We start from the raw sequence: 7,315 nt of genomic DNA on the forward strand, positions 1-7,315 counted from the left end.
ATGTACACACATCTAAACAGTCAGTAACGGGTAAAATAAAGCAGACTACAGCCTCTGGGCTCAGGTCCGGTTTGGGTGACAGATTTGGGAGTAGCAGTCCGTGTTTGTGCATCTTGAAGTGTAGCTGGTGATTGCAACCTCCGTTGTCTCACCCTCGAAGGAAGGAGAGCTACAGTGGCCACAAAGTGGCAGAAAACTGAACCTGGTGCCAGCTTAGTTTGTTTTCAGGATACTGGATGTGAGACTGAGCTGTAGCAAGTTAACAAATGTGCAAATTAGAGTTATACACATAAAACACATAAGTCGATCTAATATGATTTTGGTTAAGAATTTGAACTACCCAACAGTTCTCAAAGTACAGCTGAAACTATTTGTTGATTAATCAGTTGTTAATTGGATATTTGCTGCTTGTCTTTTTAACAATCTGAATGCATTTGTAATAATGAGGTTTACTCTGGGTAACTGTGATGTCACTGTGACAGATTTCTACACGTATCTTTCAGGATTTTTACAAAACATTCAGTCTGATTGCTGGAGAAAAAGAAACTTTGATGCACCTAATCATTAGTTGCAGTTTTATTGAGTTCAGAATAGCTCCACCTCAACAACTCCAACAGTAAAATCTGCTTTTACATTCACGGATGAGTCCTAATATTCTAATGAGATCATATATATACAGTAAAACAGTCACAGGCGACACTTTACGCATGAGCTTTTACTTTGGTCCATTTAACTGATTATACTTCCTGCGGTGAGCTCACTTGAGTGATCCATGCCAAAATGAAGCTGTCGCACTGATGAACTCTCTGCTGTATAATCTATAATCTAATATTACAAGCCACAGAACATTATTAAAAGACAAAACCGATGATAATGAGGCTTGCTGAGGAGATGCATGCTGAACGTTTGTTGTGGATGCATGCGGAGCTGATTGGGCCCTGGGTCAGGAGAGGGTCTGACTGGAGTATGGTCTTTTGTTAGTGATGCTCATGTCGAGCTGAGTGGTGTACACAGCTCACATTCTGAGAAGTGATGCTTGACACTAAGTGTTGCCATGGATACCTATTTCTCTGAGGGCTTCGTCGCTGCATCTCATGTCACTCCACAACATTGCTATGAAAGACATTTAGGACTCTGTTATTTTGTGTATTTGAGCATTAATATTATTTCATTTTTCACTCACTGTCACTCATTCAGAAGTATCGATGCAGAGTGTCTCAACTCTCCGGAAATCAGCTCGCTCTATATCATTTGATGCTCCAATTCTATTTTTTGGACTTTATTCAAGTTTCATTTCGATGACATGCAGTGGTATGAGGCCCAGATAAATGATTAAAGGACATTCAAAGTGTGTCTGTGGTTGCTCCAGATGTGTATATATACATATTATTAACTCCACTGTTAGCAGATCTGTAATGCAGGAAGACAGGTAACAAGACAGTGTAGGTAACACACCATTAACAGTCAGTAACGGGTAAAATAAAGCAGATTTACAGCCTCTCGGGCTCAGGTCAGGTTTGGGTTACAGACAAGTTTAGTCCGGTTTTAGTGGCATCTTGAAGTGTAGCTGGTGATTGCAACCTCCGTTGTCTCACCCTCGAAGGAAGGAGAAGCTACAGTGGCCACAAAGTGTGCAGAAAACATGAACCTGGTGCCAGCGTTTAGTTTGTCAGGGATACTGGATGTGGAACGAAGTTAACAAATGTGCAAATTTAGAGTTATACACATAAAACTCACATAAAGTCGATATAATATGATGTTTGGTTCAGAATTTGAACTACCCAACAGTTCATACGAGTACAGCTGAAACTATTTGTTGATTAATCAGTTAGGTCATTGGATATTTACTGCTTGTCTTTTTAATAATCTGAATGCATTTGTAATAATGAGGTTTACTCTGGGTAACTGTGATGTCACTATGACAGCATTCCTCACTACTTTCAGGATTTTTACAAACATTCAGTCGATTGATGGAGAAAATAATCAGCTGATGAATCCAGAATGAAAATCAACTGAAACTTGATGCACCTAATCATTAGTTGCAGTTTTATTGAGTTCAGAATGAGCTCCACCTCAACAACTCCAACAGTAAAATCTGCTTTTACATTCACGGATGAGTCCTAATATTCTAATGAGATCATATATATAACAGTAAAACAGTCACAGGCGACACTTTACAGCACTGAGTACTTTTACTTTGAGTCCATTTAACTGATTATACTTCCTGCGGTGAGCTCACTTGAGTGATCCATGCCAAACTGAAGCTGTCGCACTGATGAACTCTCTGCTGTATAATCTATAATCTAATATTACAAGCAACAGAACATTATTAAAAGACAAAACCGATGATACTGAGGCTTGCTGAGGAGATGCATGCTGAACGTTTGTTGTGGATGCATGCGGAGCTGATTGGCCCTGGGTCAGGAGAGGGTCTGACTGGAGTATGGTCTTGTGTTAGAATGATGCTCATGTCGAGCTGAGTGGTGTACACAGCTCACAACTTCTGAGAAGTGATGCTTGACACTAAGTGTTGCCATGGATACCTATTTCTCTGAGGGCTTCGTCGCTGCATCTCATGTCACTCCACAACATTGCTATGAAAGACATTTAGGACTCTGTTATTTTGTGTATTTGAGCATTAATATATATTTCATTTGCCAGTTTGGCGCCAAAATGTGTGAGTGAAAGGCACACACACACACACACACCGACACACAAACGCTCCTCTATTCTCCCTTCCAGCTCCGGCTGCCCTAAATATCTTGGCTGTAGCTGCTGAATGTCAGCAGGTGGTGGAAGGTGTTGCTGGGGGGTGAGAGGTGCCGGCTGCCGGGCAGCAGGGGGGTTGATGGGGCTTTGGCAGGTACAGCTGCCCTTGTAGGCACCATGGGGATGAGTGACAGTGAAAAAGGAGAGCGGGGTCAGGGGTTAGACACTTAGCATGTTGTTCACAAAGCCTGCGGGAATACATAATCTTATTACCGTCAGAGTTAGCGGGGAAACACATCCGCAGATGGCTGCGGGGGTGAGCGCTGAAGTTCTGTCAGAGGTCCAGGAATGGTTATTGTTTTAAAGATCCTAGTGAGACTGAAAGGTCATTTTGGAAAAAAGATGCTTTTACGTGTCTGGTTCGGAGGATTTTATGAATGTCTTGTGATCTGCTCTGCTCCTTCTCTGAACTTCCCATGAATGAATTTGTAGCCAAGTTAATGTCAAATTAAATAAACTGTCACTCAATTTTTTTGTATTTCAGAAGCAACACACTGTTGTCAGTTCTGGGCTGTGATCGGGTATCACCACTAAATGACACTGTTAGACACGCTGATGTTGTCTCCTGATTTATATTGGTGCCATTTTACAGATGTCAATGATAAATAAAAAGATGTCAGGTGAGCGAGAGTGTCTGCGTCTGGAGGAGGTTACTGTGGATGGATGTGTCAAACAAACTTCCAAGACTTTCACCCAGGAGACCGCCGTTTGTGTCACATATGGAACCAAAACATATGTGACATTAACTTATGTAATGCATAGTGTGATGTTTTCTTAAACAGTTACAGTTTCACAGTTTCACAGTGTCATGTTTCATATTTATTAAGCCGATTGTTACGAAGTGACTTTCCTGCATGTCCAAAACAAATGCAGCATTTTAAAGATTAAAAAATGTTGAATGACTGAAAATGTCCTCAAAAGCTGAGTGCTATCACTACACCATCCCCTGATCGGTTTATAAACCGTATACAGCTCTGCTTTCCGCAAGCAGCTTATTTGCAATGCCGAGTACGTTTTGTATGAGACATTTTATGAATTCTTCTCATAAAGTCTTTGTGTTTTTTGGATTGGTGTGTGGAGGTGTGAACGTAGGTTTTAACTTCTCTTTTCTCATTCTTCACAAAAAGTACTTCTACTTACCAAACAACATATATTTGTGAATTTTTGTGAATGCCTTCAAGGTGACACTTTACACTTGATCGGCCAGCACACTGCATAACTTACTGTCTGTTGAATTCATCGTTTCCTGGCAGTGAAAGCATGTTTAAGGTTTTTATGGGTCTGTTCAGGCAACTCAAAGAACGTGCAGAAAGATCAACTATCGCACACATCTGTACATGTCAATTTGCATGACAGAAGCTTCCCAGAAGCAGCTTGTGAAAATGTGCGCCTGGTCCATTTTTCAGTTTCTAAGATTAAAGAATCAGCATGTGCAGACTCCTGATCGTAAAAAACAGGCAATGGGAAACTGTTTAACCACTTAGCCAGAGAAGAAGCACATAAACCAAGGAGAAATGACCAGATCTGAGCAAGGGGAAATGCTCCACTCCTTGTGGGGCATAAAGTCGCGTTGAGAAAGGACCAAAACATCGTTGTCTGTGACGTTACAGAGCCGTGCCCAGTGGAACTTAGGATTTAGCGTATCTTTAACTATTTCAGGACACTTACTATGCTAATGCTAAGCTAACCTCTATAAACAGACATCTAGATGTGAATCCAGAATCTGCAGACGAGGGTCCGATGGCAATGGAAGCATTCTGGTTTCCGTTTGTCGTCCAAGTTTTTGTCCAACTTTGGTTGCAACAGTCCGTGTGGAGAGCAAAAGAGGCAGAACACATTGGTTGAAATGCAATCTTGGAACCCAAACGCTATCGACTGACGACGGTTTTGCTTTTTATTAGATTTTTTTTAAGTTATCCAAATTCAGACACAAATATCTGTTCATAGAGATTAGCAGAAATGTCTCTCATCATTCTCGTACATCGAATCACTAATCGGACTGTAGAGGAAGTCTTGACCTGGATATCCGAGTTATTCGTTTTTCTGGATAGCAATAAGTCATCAACAAATGATAGCTGATGCATTCTAACATTTCCCACTCGCTAATGGTAAAGTATGATTTTATACAGTGGGCAGCACGTAAATTCTACCTGTTTGGTAAATTCGTTGTCGGGCAGGGTTGTGCTGCAAGCAGGAACACAAGTCAATGTGTCTGAGCTTCGTGTTTTCGGTCGTTGTCGTGGTTTGTGTTGCGTACCACACTCCAATGTTCACATGCATGGTAAACTCTCAGCTTTCCCTGAACATAAGTAGCCTCCGTTTGCCTCTCAGCTCTGTCTCCTCCTCCTCCTCCTCCTCCTCCGTTGCCCTGTGTGGCTTCTCTCCTTAGTGAAATGGTGTCTCTTTCACATAATGTCTCCCCGGGGATGTTTTAGGCTTCATACATTTCCACCTCATTTACTTTGCCAGCCTGGGGACTGCAGACTGGCTATGACTGCTCACTGTGCGTATGTGCATGTGGGTGGCTGTTGTGGTCGAAAAATGATCCTCCTTGGGGCAAAAGAGAGTGTCGGATGTTGTGTCTAACTGTGTTTCAGGGAAATTGTGTGGTATTATGATCTGGCATCATCATATAAAGTATTCAAGTATAAGAACCTGAGATTTGTACTCAATACAGTACTCAAGTAAACGTTACTTTGCACTACCGGATTCTGGCTCTGTGTCTACCTGCCCACAGTCGAACACTCATCCTCTCCAGAGACAAACAACCTGAGGAAACACTGTGCATCACCCCTTCTCATCTTCTCCACATTTATTGCACAGTGGCCGACATATCGAGCCATCATCCCTCTCCGGCTACCACCCTGTGGGAGGACATACGGCCATTATTTCCCCACAGCATTGTTTAATTGTTTGTGCACTCTGAGAGCATCGAACCGAGGCAACTCTCTCACACTGCACGGATTTTATTGGCTGCAGGCCGATAAAGTGCTAACGCTGAAAAAAATCCCCCAAAAAGGAGAGAACATTGGATATATATTATTATTTTTTATGATTTCATGTGCGACTCCTCTGTGAGTAAATGAAATATCCTCATGTTTTGGGCTCTAGCGACGTGTTAACTTTTCTATTTTCTCATCACAAATGATTGTTTGCTTTCAGTCTCAGAGAACAAATCTTAATATTCTGTAATCGATGTTCATCCTATGAATGCATGCACACTGACCTGTTGACTCGTTTCTTTTGCACTTTAGACGAAATGTAATTTTACCTTCCCTGCATATTGCAATAAACAATAGCGAGGCATGTCCTTTAAAAGAAGCAGCTCCAGTCTCGGCTCATTCTTTAATTGCCGGCGAGCAGCAGCAGTGTACGCTTTATTAAACGTGCTATCAAAAGCAGCCTCACACGTCATTAAGCTTTGTTTTTGTCACTCTTCCTGCTGGCTGTCATTGATTGCCTCTATGAATAGCTACACTTTGCAGGATGACAGACACGGAGCAGCAACACCGTAACACAAATAACAGGATATCTGGTCGGCTCAAAGACACCAGCATTGTATTCATGAGACGGAGAAATGCTGCTCAGACATGGAATACACGATGCCGTGAAATTATTGTTATTCCAAATAAGGTGAGGTGGTTGAGAGGAAACTGTGGACCTAGGTGGTTGCCATAGTGATTAGTGAACTGAAGGTGCTGCAGGGGACAGTGTGTTCAAGTGCGTGTTTGTGTGGAAGCAAATAGTAGCCGTCGTATATTTTAAACTGTAAGTACAGATGCAGATAGTTCAATCCAATTAACATATATGCCATTTAATTAGTCTCAAAGCTTGTGCACATGAAATGCAGCGAACAGAAGAGCGTGCGACAGTATGAAGCATGAAGCTGTTACGAGATGAGCTCAACACCTTCTCACTCATCAAGACTTTTGAGGTTCAAATCAGTTAGTTTTGGCTATCGGGATTATCAAAGATGATCATAAATAATCGAGGAACCAGCTTTAAAGAAGGGAAAATGATGGAGTCGATTAGTCACATTGGACAGTTGCCTCGGTGCTATTTTCATTCCTTCATCATGTTGGAGTCTCACACCGAGTAAACATCTTCCAGAGATCCAATTTTAACATTGTTTGAAGGTACTGATTTGATTCAGGGCGTTCTCTATGCACGATTACATTACTATTGTTATAGCTAGTTAAATATTTGACATTAGAAAAGCTAACACAGCCAAACCGCAAAAGTTTGCCAAAGACAAACATCGCTAACCATCCTGATTTTCCAGTTTTTCTTTGAACTCTGTGTTTTTCGTTTTTCTAAGACAAATTGCCACACTTTCTTTTTCATTATCATAACCCGTCTGTCACCGTACAGCTCGTATAACTGTATGATAAAGTATAACTATGGATACTTCTTCCTCTTGTGTTTTTAGCCGTTTAGACGCTTGGATCATGTGACTGACCAAAATTAAAATGTAATTGGACACAGACTGATTGATCCTCTGTAGCCTGGATGTACAGGTTTGAATTTTAGTGTCTGAATCATCAAG

Source organism: Larimichthys crocea, chromosome XVII, assembly GCF_000972845.2.
Source record: "Larimichthys crocea isolate SSNF chromosome XVII, L_crocea_2.0, whole genome shotgun sequence".
In the NCBI taxonomy this organism is placed as follows: domain Eukaryota; kingdom Metazoa; phylum Chordata; class Actinopteri; family Sciaenidae; genus Larimichthys; species Larimichthys crocea.